Source organism: Orcinus orca, chromosome 4 (assembly GCF_937001465.1).
Source record: "Orcinus orca chromosome 4, mOrcOrc1.1, whole genome shotgun sequence".
Classification (NCBI taxonomy): Eukaryota; Metazoa; Chordata; class Mammalia; order Artiodactyla; family Delphinidae; genus Orcinus; species Orcinus orca.
In genome coordinates this window covers 51,889,751-51,904,741 of record NC_064562.1, presented here as the reverse complement: position 1 = coordinate 51,904,741, position 14,991 = coordinate 51,889,751, and the positions used below count along the sequence as shown (strand labels likewise).

The window sequence follows — 14,991 nt, the reverse complement described above, 5'->3', positions numbered from 1 at the left end:
TTAGAGCTCCCATTTACTTACAGGCACCCTGAATAAATGGGATTGGAAAGAGAGCAACAGTTATTTGAGGGGAAAAGAAGGGTGGCTCTCAGTAGTTTCTTGTTAATGTTGTGTTCAAAAATGGTTTTTGGTCTTTAAAAAAAAATCTAGTCTACGGCAGTCCACTTCTTCTAGTATTTCAGGCCAATTAGGCCCTACTCTTTTCCTCTTAAGTCGAATTCCTCAGCAAATCATATAGACTCAACTTCCAAAACGTCCAGAATCTGACCATTTCTCACCACTTCCACTGCTACCATCTTGACCAACATCATATCTCGTATGTATCATTGCAATAGCCTCTTCTGTGGAAGGCTGCCCCTTCTGCCTATTCCTAGCTCAGCAGGCAGTGGTAAAATACAAGTCAAACCATGTCCTAGTCCAGTCTTTTAATGGCTTATAAGGTTTACAGGTGCTGGCCTATGCTCTGAGTTTATCTTCTATCATTCTCCCCTTGCTCATTCCATTCAAGCCTCATTGGCCTAGCTGTTCCCTCTTTGAGATATTTACACGGACCCAGAGCACTTTTCCCACACCTCTGCACTTGGCTGGCTCCCTCATCTCCTGCAGTTCTCATATGTAGCCATCTCAACAAGGCTTTCCTTGACCATTCAATTCAGAATTGCATTCCCTTTCCCAGCACTCTCTTTGATTTTACTTTCTCCATAGTACTTATCATCATCTAACATAATGCAGACTTTCTGTGGATTTTATTTATTGGTTTACTGTCTGTTTTCAGAACTAGAATGTAAGCTGTGAGACTAAGAATTTTTTCACTTTCATGGTTTTGTTTACTCTTTTATGCCCCAGAACTTAAACCAGTTCCTGTAGAATAGTGAGCACCCAAAAAAAAACTGAAAAAGACAAAAGCTTTGTTGAATACATTCAAGAAATATAAAAATATAATAAAGATATACTTATTTAGTGGCATTATGGAATATTTTAAGTGAATGAAAAAATATTAAAAGCAAACACACATATAGGAATGATATATCTTCTATTATCTATCTTCCTTCCTCCCTTCCTTCCTTCCATTCATCTACCACTTACCTACCTGAGGCCCATGGTATAACTGGAAGTAGAGAGTACTGAAGATACAAACCAGACCCTGTACTCCTTTGACACTCTGAATCACCAGGCCATGAACAGTGATGATAATGCAGCTTGGCAGAGTATTGATTTTTTAAAAAATGTGCTCTGCCCTTAACTGTGACTGTAAAGAGGTGGTTGACTGTCTCTCTTTGGGCTGTGACTTACTACACATTTTATGAATGTTAGTGCGTCTGGTAGATTAATCAAGTTCTTAACCTATGATCTGATTAATCTATTGATACTATGACCCTTATATGTATTTTATACTTTATTAAACTTTGGATATATAATCTTTGCTACCATTTTCATTGAATATTAAAATTGAATATTAAAACATACATACTAATGATATGATTTCCCATAGCTTTACCATTTCCCATAGCTTTACCATTTCCCATAGCTTTCCCATACTAATGATATGATTTCCCATAGCTTTACCATGTACCTTGAAACATACATACTAATGATATGATTTCCCATAGCTTTCCCATAGCTTGTTTGTATAGAGTTTGTTTCCATTAAAATCTGTGTTCTAAGTAGTTAGTAGTAAATACTGTAACTGTAAATATAGTTTGGGGTTATTTTTGTCTTCTCTACAAAATATAGTTGGAGAAAAGTAAATCTCCATTTCTAAGGGGTATCTGACTACTGTCTGTTCTTATTCATGTTACTTGTATCTTTGAAGTCACCAGAAGTTTATGCATTTGTAACTTTGTTCCTTTGACCTTATAGTACTCATAATTCGCTTGTAAACTTACTGGTAAGTTTTCAATACCATATAATTTTTATCCTAAACTTCTCTGGAACTCAATCTGATAGGAAATATGTTCTAAATTTTCCTATATTTTTTTATTGTTATTGATTTATCTCTTAGGTCTATGAATGTACTCTTTATATCTATCTAAACTTATTTTAGAACAGTTTTTGATTTACAAAAAATTGTGAAGCCAGTACAGAATTCCCATATACCCCACACCCATTTTCTTCTATTATTAACATCTTACATTAATTTCACCATTTTAAATTTGTTACTTTGTCTTATGTCCTGTTTATAGTCAATTTTTAGAAAAGTTCCTTTTACAGTTGAAAAGAATGTGTATTCTTCAGCTCTTGATGAAATTATATGTATACATATAATGTTAATAAATCATATTTCAAAAATCTTATTAAAACCTATTCTAACAACTATCAATAACTGAAAAGCGTTTGTTAAAATCTCCCCAGTTTAATTATAGATTTATTTATTTCTCCTTGCATTCGGTGATTCTGATTTTTTGTCCGTTTTTATAAAATTTTGCATGACTTATTTAGAATAAATTTGATTAGATGCATACAAATTTAAAATAGTTAAATATTCCTGGTCCGTAAAATGGACCATCTTTAATTAACCACCTTTAGTAATACCTTTTGCCTTCAAGACTATTTTGTTTGATATTAATAGAAAATACTAGCATTCTCTCAGACAATATTTGCTTGATTAATCATTTTACTTTTTTCAAATTTTCTGTTCTATTTTAGATGTTTCTTATTAATAGCACACAGTTTTAACAAATCCGATTTAACAATTTTAACTTGTAATTTGAGTATATATAATTTACATTTATTGTAATTATTGATACATTGGGATTTCAATATACTTTCAAATTTTGTTTTTTCTTATCCTAACTTTTCTATTTCTTCTTTCTTCTTCATCTCCTTTATACATTTACTGTTTATCAATTTTTTTTCTCTGCTATTTTGGACATTATGCACTCTTTCTATGCATTACAGGCTAACCTAGAAATTCTAAAGTAAATCCTTTACTTGTCAATAATCTAATATTAATACTTTTACTCTATTAAAGAATGAAGGAATCATAGCATACTTAATTCCATTTATTCCTCTACTGACTTACATAATTATTTTTGACTTGTATTTTATTTCAATGTATTTTATAAACCTCCAAATATGTCATCAGTATTATTGTTTACAGTCGGTGTCCTTTGAAATTAGCCACATATACCACCATGTTGGAGGCTTTTTATTACTTCCTGTATCTCAGACTTTCCAGTTGGCATTTTTTTCTCTTGCTTGTAGAATCCTCTAGAAGTTACTCTAGACTGTGTTTGCTGGTGGCAAATCCAAATTTTGTTAGAAAATGTCTTTTACTTAACTATTGAAGGATTTTTTTTTTTTTTGCTAGCATATAATTCTAGGTTGGTAGTTACTTTGTTGCAGCAAATTTGGTGATATAATTTCACTAATTTCTGGTTTCTTTTGTTACTGTTGAGAAGTCAGTTGCAATCTGTCACATTTTTAAAATTAACTTTTCCTTTATTTTTGCAGCTTTTTTTCATCTTTTGTTTTCTGTAGTTTCACTGTGATGTTTCTATGTTTAAATTTCTTGTTATTTATGTTGTGAGTTCTAGAATCCTGTATTGATATCTTTCATCATTCTAAAAAATTCTCAAAATTGCTATCTCCAAATATGTTCTATTTTTTCTTCTTTTTTTTCTAGCATTCAAACTAAAGCATTATAGACCTTCAATTTAATTTTATGTCTCTTACACAGTTTTCTGCATTTTATTTTCTATTGCTCTAGTTCTTAATTTCAAGTTCACTAACCCTCTTCAGGTGTCAAGCCTTGCATTGAGTAATTAATTTCAATCATATTTCTCAGTCCTACAATTTATATTATTTTTCTTAATATTTGTCACTTTTAAAAAATTGAAGTGTAGTTGATTTACAATATTGTGTTAGTTTCAGCTGTAAAGCGAAGTGATTCAGTTATATATATTTTTTCAGATTATTTTCCATTATAGGTAATTACAAGATACTGAATACAGTTCCCTGTGCTGCTTATCTATTTTATGTACAGTAGCTTTTATCTGTTGATACCATATTCCTAATTTATCCCTCCTCACCTCCCTTTTCCCTTTGGTAACCATAAATTAGTTTTCTATGTCTGTGTGTCTATTTCTGTTTTGTAAATAAGTTCATTTGTATCATTTTTTAGATTCTACATGTATCAAATATCATATATTTGTCTTTCTCTCACTTCACTTAGTATGATATTCTCTAGGTCCATCCATGTTGCTGCAAAAGGCAATATTTCACTCTTTTTATTGGCTGATAATATTCCATTATGTGTGTATATGTGTGTGTGTATACACATTTTCTTTATCCATTCATCTGCTGATGGACACTTAGGTTGCTTCTGTGTCTTGGCTATTATAAAATAATGCTGCTATAAACACTGGGGTGCATGTATCTTTTTGAATTATTGTTTTCACTTTTTCTAGACATATACCCAGGAGTGGAATTGCTGGATCATATGGTAGTTCTATTTTTAGGTTCTTAAGGAACCTCCATACTGTTTTCCATAATGGCTGTACCAATTTACATTCCCACCAACAGTGTATGAGAGTTCCCTTTTCTCCACATCCTTTCCAGCATTTATTATTCTGACAGGTGTGAGGTGGTATCTCATTGTAATTTTGATTTTCATTTCTCTAATAATTATTGATATTGAGCATCTTTTCTTGTGCCTATTGGGCATCTGTATGTCTTCTTTGGAGAAATGTCAATTTAGGTCTTCTGCCCATTTTTTGATTGGGTTGTTTGTTTTTGAGATTGAGTTGTATGAGCTGTTTGTACATTAACTGCTTGTCAGTTGCATAATTTGCAAATATTTTCTCCCATTCCATACATTCTTTTTTCATTTTGTTGATGGTTTCCTTTGCTGTGCAAAAGCTTTTAAGTTTGATTAGGTCCCATTTGTTTATTTTTACTATTCTTTTGCCTTGGAAGACTGAATAAGAATATATTGCTATGATTTATGTCCAAGAATGTTTTGCCTTTGTTCTCTTGTAGGAGTTTTATGGTGTCATGTGTTATATTTAGGCCTTTAAACTATCTTGAGTTTATTTTTGTATATGGTGTGAGGGAGTACTCTAATTTCATTGATTTACATGTTGCTGTCCAGCTTTTCCAACACCACTTGCTGAAGAGACTGTCTTTTCTCCATTGCATATTCTTGCTTCCTGTGTTGAAGATTAAGTGACCATAGGTGTTTGGGTTTATTTCTGGGCTCTCTATTCTGTTCCATTGATCAATATGTCTGTTTCTCCACTTGTACGACTAATTCTCTTCAGTTGTTAAAATTTGCATTGAGTAATTAATCACTGTAGTCCTCAGTCCTATAATTTGTATTATTTTTTTAATATTTGTCATTTTTTATATTTTCTAATTTCCTGCCAAACTTTTATATCTCTGGTTTCTTTTCTGATGTCTATGCTTTTATTTTCTTATCATGTCGTGTTTCCTTGCATTCCAATACGTCTCTGTGTGTTAAACCTTATATTTTTTGAAAAAAATGTAAAAATAATTTAAAGCCTAGGATTTTTATTGGCTATTGCCAGGTACTGGAGATGCTATATATCCATATCCACCATATCTACTTTAAATAACATTGTAGTCTTGAGGTTCCTTGGACCACTTAATCATTACAAGTGGGCTGAAAGTCCTTTAGAGGCTGTTTTACTTTCAGTTCATCATCACCCTCTGGGGTTCAGAGTCCTGGCTAAAATGGCTGGTGGTTTATCAAAATTTCCTCTTTAAGTTGACACTGGACTTTGATGGATTCCCTGATCCTTCACAAAAATGTAGCTCAGTTTCTTCTGTATATGCAAATGAAGCTTGGAGCCATGTTTACCTCTCTGAATATATTTTCTCCTAGATTTTAGCCTGTTAATTGTTTACAATCTTCTTAACAATTGGAAAGGAAGCATTTCTTATACCATTCGGCAGAAAAGGAGTCTAAATTATCTGGTCTTTAATTCATACAGGCAGAAACTCCTATTATTTTCTCTTTATCTCTGTTCTAACAGCTCTAGTTATGTGTCCTATCTCAATTGAAATATTTTTTCTTGATCAATTTTTCTAAATGTTTGCCAATTTTATTAATGATTTAATTTTTTTGTGTGTTTATTGAATATCTTCACTGCATCTTTGTTTTCTGTTGCAACAATTTCTGCTCGTACCCATAGTTTCTTTATTCATGTATTTTAGAGATTTATTTTCAAATTATTTTGCTTTCCTTTTCTAATTTATGAATAAAAAGTAATAATTTGTTCCTTAGGTGCTTTCAGCCATCCTATTAATTTATAAATGATGTATTTTTATCATTCAGTTCTAAAAATTTGTAGTTCTCTTAAGATTTATTTAGTGGTATTATCTTTTCAACATGCATGAAATAGAAGAATAGTATAATGAATCTCCATGGACCATCAATCAGATTCAATAATTATCAACTTTGTCAATGACATTTCAAATACCCCTACTCATTATTTCCCTTCCACTCAATTATTTTGAAGCAAATCTAAGATTTCAAATTATTTCATTCTTAAATACTTAAGTATGACGTTCAAAAGATACTTTTTTTATAACATAATCACAATATCATTATCATAGCTAAAAGTTTAACCAAAGTACCTTAATATTATCAAATAGTCAGTGCTCAAATCTTTCCTATTGTCTCACATTTTTCCTTATCAAGTGCCTTGCTTGACTCAATATTCAAACATAGTTCACACGTTGCATTTTGTTGATGTGACGCACATCTCTTAACCTATATGCTCCCTCCCCTTTTTCTTCCTTTCAACTTATTTGTAATGAAGAAACTAGTCATTTGTCCAGTGTAATCTCCCATGTTATGGATTTTGCTGATTGCATGTTGCTCTGTGTCTGGTATTTCCTGTAAACTGATAATTAGATCTTGAGGCTTTATAAGGTTTGATTTTCTTCAGAGTACATCAACTATGGTGGTGTGTATTTCATATTTCATCATATCAGGAGGTGTATAATGTATCATTATCTCTTTTTAAAATGTTAAAATTGATCAGAGAATTCAGGTATTTTCAGTGTGATCTGTTATCATAAAGTTTGCTCTTCTGTGTTTTTAGCACCCGCTAACTATCATTACGTAGGTCCTCTATTTCGTTAGATCTTACAAAGTGATAATATTCTAATTCTAGCAATTCTTTTCAGCACTTTCTAGCACTTCTTTTTCTAGCCTTCTAGCACTTTTAATATTCTAATTCTATAGCTTCTTATTAGCTGCGATATTTCTATGGAGATGAACTTTCTGTCATTAACTATTTGGTTATGGTATACTTTGTGTAGGAAAGGCAGCATAAATGCTTAATATTTTCCTTTTATATATCAGTTTCAGAATAATAATTTGATTCTTTAGCATCCCTAAATATGGACAATAAACTTAAAAATAAGTTTCATTATGAATTTTTGAATTTTAGCATATCTGATATGCTACAATTCACTGCAGTTATTCTGTTTTTTCCTAGTTGATTTTGGTGAAAGTGCTGCTCTGTTGCTAGCTATTTCATTTCACCTAGTGGTGAAAGTTATGATTCTTTTTTTTTTTTTTTTTTTTTTTTGGTGGTACATGGGCCTCTCACTGCTGTGGCCTCTCCCGTTGCAGAGCATAGGCTCTGGCCACGCAGGCTCAGCGGCCATGGCTCACAGGCCCAGCCGCTCTGCGGCATGCGGGATCCTCCCGGACTGGGGCACGAACCCGTGTCCCCCGCATCGGCAGGCGGACTCTCAACCACTGCGCCACCAGGGAAGCCCTATGATTCTTTTCTAATGTCAATTTTACATTGAAAAATAACATAGGTATATAAGTCTGCAAGTTACCAGTACACAATTCAGTAACTTCAAGCAGTACCTCTTACATTCAGTAGTGTTCCAAGAGCAACATGTACTTATTTCTCCATAGCTTACTGTTGACCATTTTTATATTAATAAAAGTGGCTTCATATTGTATGTACCCTTTTGTACTTGTTTTCCTTCATTACACATTAATTTTGTGTTGTTCATCTCTGTTGCTCCATGTGGCCAAAAATCATTTTTGTATAATATTCCATGTATGGATATGCCACTCTTTATCCATTCTATGTTGATGAGTATTGGGTCATCCTCAGGTTTAGGCTGTAAGAATAGTGCTGCTATGGACACTTTTGTACATGTCTTTTGATGAACATATGCACTCATTGGAGACATACCTAGGAGTGGAATTTATGAGTTATAAGGTATATATAGTGTAGTATAGTGGATATATATGTGTGTATATACATATATGTGTGTGTATATTTATATTTCAGTCATACTACATATTGCTAAACAGTTTTCCAAAGTATTCATACCAGTATTATTCTTTTTGATATTTAAATTGCCTCCTCTTTGGCCAAGAGAATCTCCTCTCTTGGAACACATACACAGACACACACACACAAAATATTTTCAGATTAACAGTACAAGTATTGTTTTTAACAATATGATTATCGAACACAACTTAAGATTTTCTTGCAGATCTCCTTGTCCTCAAGGTATGTCACACTGGAGATATACAGTTTTAAACTAACTTGAGATATTTTTCTCTGTGATTATGCTACCAACTAGATACACAGGTCCATGTGTTTCATTTTTCTTCCAAATTCACTTTTTAAATTTTGATTTAAATTTATTTTATATTTTATAAGAATATTTTCAAAATTTCTGCATCTATGGCTTTTAAAGTCGTTGTTTTGTTCGTGATCTTTAAAATAAGTTGCAGTTGAGCAGAAAATGAATTGTATGTAACATTTAAAAACTTGGCCATTTAGAAATCATTTCCTGTGTTTTTAAAAATACTGCATATATATTCTGATTCTTTAGAGTAGTGTTTTACAGATGTTCATTAGATCAAACTTATAAATGGTATTGTTCAAATTTTCTCTGTCCTTTCCGAGAAGTGAGAGTCAAATTTTCCAAGACTGATTTCGTTCAGCTAGCCTACTGGAGGAGGAGTATACCTCCTGCAAGGCTCCTCATAAACCAAGTAAAGCCAGCTGCTTAAGGCAACAGATCCTAGCTAACCACAAAACATGGGCCCCAGCTCCCTGATAGTGCCAAGAGGAAGGAGGCTCGTGCATGCCTGGCCGTGAACACCAGTGTGGTGAATCCTGCAACTTGTTTCCATCGTGTGTGGCAGTATCGCTAGTCTTGGATGCTAGCCTCTGATCATGCCAGAGGTGGGTTGATTATCCTTCCAACCTCTTATGTGGGGATGTCAGGAGGAAGAGCTGGATCCCATTCTCTCACACTGTATTGCTGTTATATCATAACCCATGATAATACCAGAGGAATGATTAGAACTTTTTTAATGAGCCAGCTTGAAGCCCCATGGCCCAATCATCAGGTTCCTTCTGATGTCTGGCCCTGCCAGATTGCTCTGGGCTGCCATCTTGTGACAGGCAATGGGGGCCATGCAAGCCTGCTACTGATCCTGTCTTCTTGAGTTTCCCCCAATGAATGCCAGTCTAGCAAGCCTTATGTACCTGCCATGTAGTCTTTTGCCCTTGTTTGTGTGACATTACTAATTTATTGCTGCTTGATCAACCAATCAACTAAAAATATTAAATAAAATATCCTACTAGGGCTTCCCTGGTGGCGCAGTGGTTGAGAGTCTGCCTGCCGATGCAGGGGACACGGGTTCGTGCCCCGGTCCTGGAAGATCCCACATGTAGCAGAGCGGCTGGGCCCGTGAGCCATGGCCGCTGATCCTGCACGTCCGGAGCCTGTGCTCCACAACAGGAGAGGCCACAACAGTGAGAGGCCCGCGTACCGCAAAAAAAAAAAAAAAAAAAAAATCCTACTAGGATATTGATTAGTAAACTCCCCTTTATAAGATACAACCAGGCCAAATAATTATGGCTTAGAGTTCTGGCTCTGTGGGAATTTGGGGCTCTGACAGATGCAGTCATGAGACAGCAGGTGGTTTGGCTTAGTTCCTAGAAGGGAGACTGTTGTCTGCCTATCTAGCTCCAGCTAGTAGGCACAGAGATTTGCAGAGATTTTTCAGTCTTCTTTGACATGTCGTGGGGCTTGCTAGCTCTAGCTTCAAGCAGTGATCTTGCTTTGGGCCCACCATTTCCTACTGTAAAATTTTGGTCCCCTTTACCCTCTAGGAGCCAAATTCCTACTGCCTGCTTCTGTACTAACACTCTAGTAAACCCATAGATGAGCTTCTCCCAAGCTATGTTGCTATGGTTTTCTTTTTTATCTCATTTAGCCAACACTGTTTTCTGTTTGGAACAGGTTTTTGAAGTAAAACCACAATATTCCACATTGATCTCTGCAAATTTTAGGCATACGTATTTTAAAGTCCTTCTTGTTTTCTATTACTTTAAATTTGTTAGCGCCAATTGTTTTTTGCCTAGACATCGATTTCTTTACATGATTTAGAATTGCAGTTTGGTCTTGAGTGGGAGGTTGTCTGCTTGTCTATTTGACTTTATGTTCACCCTTCCTTGTCTGGCAGTTCTGTGGCTGTTTTCACAAGGCCTCTGAGGCTCCAGTCCAGAAGCAGGTCTTACATAAGTGGCTCAGCACTTCCATTCCACAGTTATTTTCTAGATCCAGCAAGTGAGTCAGCTGGCATTTATGCCCAGTCCTGATTGAAGTTATCTTTGTTTCCTCCTGGCAGATGATACACAGTTCAGCCCTGAGTAGGTATCAAACATTTTTCTCTTATTATGAGAGTCAGGAAATTCTGCCACAATCCTTACATTCATGGAGTGACACTTAATTTGACCTCTGTGATAGTCTCTATTAATTATATTATACAAACTCACACCTGCCTCTACTGGTTTTATGGCCTAGGTCTATCAAGGCTTTGACATCAGTCTCAATTTATTGGTCTGTATTTCTAGTCCAAAGAGGTGTTTAGCTTGATTTGAACGTAGTGATTTTTCAAAAAAATTACACATATCTGTCATTGTTATGTATTTGGAATATTTTGTGCCACAAAATAAACAAGTGCTCAAAAACCAGGGACTTTTAAATAGGACAGAGGAGGCAGCTTGAAGAGGCTCACACTGGCCAAAGCTAGGACAATTTAAGCTTTGAAATAAAGAAATGCTAGTAATGGATTAAAATCCATTGAATAAATAAAAAGTCATGAGTTTATATACTTACATCAATCAATAAATGAACAAATAAAGCAATGATGGAATGTGAAAATTACCATAATGGAAAGACAGAAAGTAAATACAGTGAACAACTGTGGAATTTCGGTGATGTTCTTTGTATTATCTTTGAACATTGTGTTTATTTCAAAATGAGAGTATAAAAACAGCAACATACTGAAATTCAAAATGTTGATTCAAGGAATGAAAAAAGTTCAAAATTAGGAAATATAAGAAAATACATATAAATCAAAGAAATATATTTAAAGGAGAAAAAATATATTTAAACATCTCACTAGATCCTTTTAAGAATGTTAGGCAACATTCAACATCCATTTGTTTAAAAAAACCTCAGTTATGTGGAATAGAAGTGACATACTTTATACGATAAAAATACCATCTCAAAGCAAAAGTTAGCCTTATGAATATATTAAAATAAAAAAAGATCTTCCCATTAAAGTTAATAAAAAGACTTGGGTATCTGCTTTCATCAAAAGTTTTTATACTTTGGAAGTACTGTTTCTTCAATATTACAAGAAAAATAATGAATAGATTTTGAAAAATATTTTCACAGCATATGATTATCTAGAGAGGCAAATATAGGCAACAGGGAAACTATTCAAGCTTTTAAGGTAGTCATTTGTTAAATACCTATATAAAAATCAGTGCTATTCTATATATCCATATAATCATTTTGAAAACACATTGAAAAATAACCCATGGTAAAAATGGGATTAAAGCCTTTGAGTTATGGAAGGATTTTAACCAGTTTATGAAAGGTGGAAAATATGAAAATTTATTCCAAAAATTAGATACACTGAGTTGAGGAAGCCACAGATATGAATACATATAGAAGTACAATGGAATTTGTCTTCAGTCTGCCTGAAAGAACCTTTGAGACCGACAGCTCAGAGTGGGTAGAAAGGAAGTGAGAAAGAGTGCTAAAATTGCAGGGATTAGGGGAAGATGTTACAGTGAGCTCTCCTCCTGGAGAAGGAGGTCTTTATCATGGAGAAGGCTCAGGGTGTATTTGAAAATGATTACCTTCTCCCCTTGCCAGACACATAAGATTATATTGTCTATTCACTGTGAGAACCTGGTGGGATTTCTGAAGGTAAAAACCATCAAAATATGTCCCTTTCCCAAGATTGTGGAACCCAGAGTTTTTCATTTGCATGCTAATCCACACTCTGCATCTAACTATTAATTAACATTACCACTTAAGTGTTCCTATATTATGGCTCCAGTGGCTTCTGTTCTAGATAAGCTGATCTCACCTGTGAGCTTCTGACTTCCCCTTTCTATATTCTGGGGTGGCAGTTGCTAGGCACCTTCAACTTTGTGACAGGTCCAAGGAAAGTTGTTGTTCAGTATTTTCTTGTTGTAAAGACAAGAATGACAACTTTTAACTCTTTACCTGTCAAAGCTGAAAACTGAAGCCCAATGAATTGATTTAAAAAATTATTAAAGATAATTTTTTCGAGCAGTTTTAGGCTTAGAATGTAATGGACAGGAAGGGACAGAGATTTCCCATGTACCCCCAACTGCCTCATATGCTTAGCCTCCCCCATAATCAACATCACTTACCAGAATGGTACACTCGTTACTAAGGATAAATCTACACTGACATATCATAATGACCCAAAGTTCATAGTATGTCTTAGGGTTCACTCTTGGTGTTGTACATTCTATGGGTTTGGGCAAATGTATAATGACATGGACCTATTATGATAATATAAAGCAGAGTATTCTCACAGCCTTAAAATTCCTCTGTGTTCTTCCTATTCGTGCTTCCCACCCACTCCCACACCTGGCAAACACTGATCTTTTTATTGTCTCCATGGTTTTACCATTTTCAGAATTTCATAGAGTTGGAATCATTCAGTGTATGGCCTTTCCAGACTGGCTTCTTTCACTCAGTAATATGCACTTAAGGTACCTCCATGTCTTTTCATAACTGGATAGCTCCTTTTTTCAGCACTGAATAATATTCTGTTGTCTGAATATACCACAGCTTATTTATCCATTCATCTACTGATGGACATTCTTGTTGCCTGCAAGTTTTGGCAATTATGAATAAATCTGCTATAAATATTCATGTTCAGGGTTTTGAGTGTATATAAGTTTTCACCTCCTTGAGTAATACCTAGGAGTGTGATTTTTGGATTATGTGGTGAGACTATGTTTAGTTTTGTAAGAAAACTGTCAGAGAGGCTGTGCCGTTGTTGCATTTTCCCAAGCAATGAATGAGAGTTCCTGTTGCTCCACATCCTTGTTAGCATTTGGTGTTGTCAGTATTCTGAATTTCAGCCATTCTAGTAAGTGTATAGTGGTATCTCATTGGTGTATTAATTTACATTTCCCTGATAACATGTTATATGGACCATCTTTCCATTAACATGTTGATTTGCCATCTGTATATCTTCTTTGGAGAGTTGTCCTTAAGGTTTTTGACCCTTTTAAAAAAACTGGATTCTTTTTTCTTATTGTTGAGTTTTAAGAGTTCTTTGTGTATTTTGGGTAACAGTCCTTTATTAGATATGACTTTTGCAAAAATTGTCTCCCAGTCTGTGGCTTGTCTTCTCATTGTCTTGACATTGTCTTTCACAACGTAGAAATTTTAGATTTTAATGAAGTCTAGCTTACCAATTATTTCTTTCATGGATTGTGTCTTTGGTATTATATCTAAAAAGCATCACCATACCAACATTTTACCCTCATAAGCGGATCACTTAAAGTAGGCAACACTCAGTCAAATAAAACATGTTATAAAATTTTTTTCTGGTTAAATTAAAGCATAGATGGTCACTTTACCCTACTCCCCAACAATCCACTCTAAACTACCAAAATTTATGCCTTGAAAATCTCACAAATCAAAGTCAGTGCAAAATGAGCAAGCAAGAAAAAATATCTCCAGTATTTTATGTTCACCATTTTTCATATTGCCAAATGATAAGTTGAAAATGCAGAATTTAGGTCAGGTCTTTCAAATACCTGATATTTGGCATCATGAGTTTAGAATATCAAACTGTTAACTAAAATTTTCAGTTTGACTCTCTCATTTAGCCTTCTCTTATAGTTTCACAAAAATAAAATTTATTTGAAATATGTGGTTGCCTACATTATGTTACGTATTATACTTTTTTTTTTTTTTCCGGTACGCGGACCTCTCACTGTTGTGGCCTCTCCCATTGCGGAGCACAGGCTCCGGACGCGCAGGCTCAGCGGCCATGGCTTACGGGTCTAGCCACTCCGCGGCATGTAGGATCTTCCCGGACCGGGGCATGAACCCGTGTCCCCTGCATTGGCAGGCGGACTCTCAACCACTGCACCACCAGGGAAGCCCTATACTTTTTAAAGTTTTTTTTGATGTGGACCATTTTTAAAGTCTTTATTTAATTTGTTACAATATTGCTTCTGTTTTATGTTTTGGTTTTTTGGCTGCAAGGCATGTGGGATCTTAGCTCCCCAACCAGGGATTGAGCCCACACCCCCTGGATTGGAAGGTGAAGTCTTAACTACTGGACGACCAGGGACGTCCCTTACATATTGTATTAATCAAGGTTCTTTATCCAATAGAATTAAATAAATTTAAAAGTTAACACCCACACCTCCCCCACACACACACTGTAAAGAATTGGCTCATGCAATTACGGAGGCTGAGAAGGTCCAAGATCTGCAGTTGGCCAAGTGGAGACCCAGGAGATTCAATACGTAGTTCCAGTCTGAATCCTAAGGCCTGAGAATCAAGAGAACCAATGGTTTAAGTTCCAATAAAAAGCCTGCAGACTCAAATACCAAGAAAAGCCAATGTCTCACTCTGGGACTAACAGCTGGAAAAGAGCAATGTCCCAGCTAA

General features: G+C 34.8%; 1 long non-coding RNA gene across 1 annotated transcript in view; it reads right to left on the bottom strand.

Annotated features, from left to right (window-relative positions):
• Window positions 1–14,543, bottom strand: part of LOC125964348 (uncharacterized) — a 725,473-nt gene extending 710,930 nt beyond the window's left edge. Inside the window, exon 1 of the long non-coding RNA XR_007477308.1 lies at window positions 14,300–14,543. This is a non-coding gene — a long non-coding RNA (uncharacterized LOC125964348). The remainder of the gene's footprint in view (window positions 1–14,299) is intronic.
• Window positions 14,544–14,991: the final 448 nt, after the last annotated feature.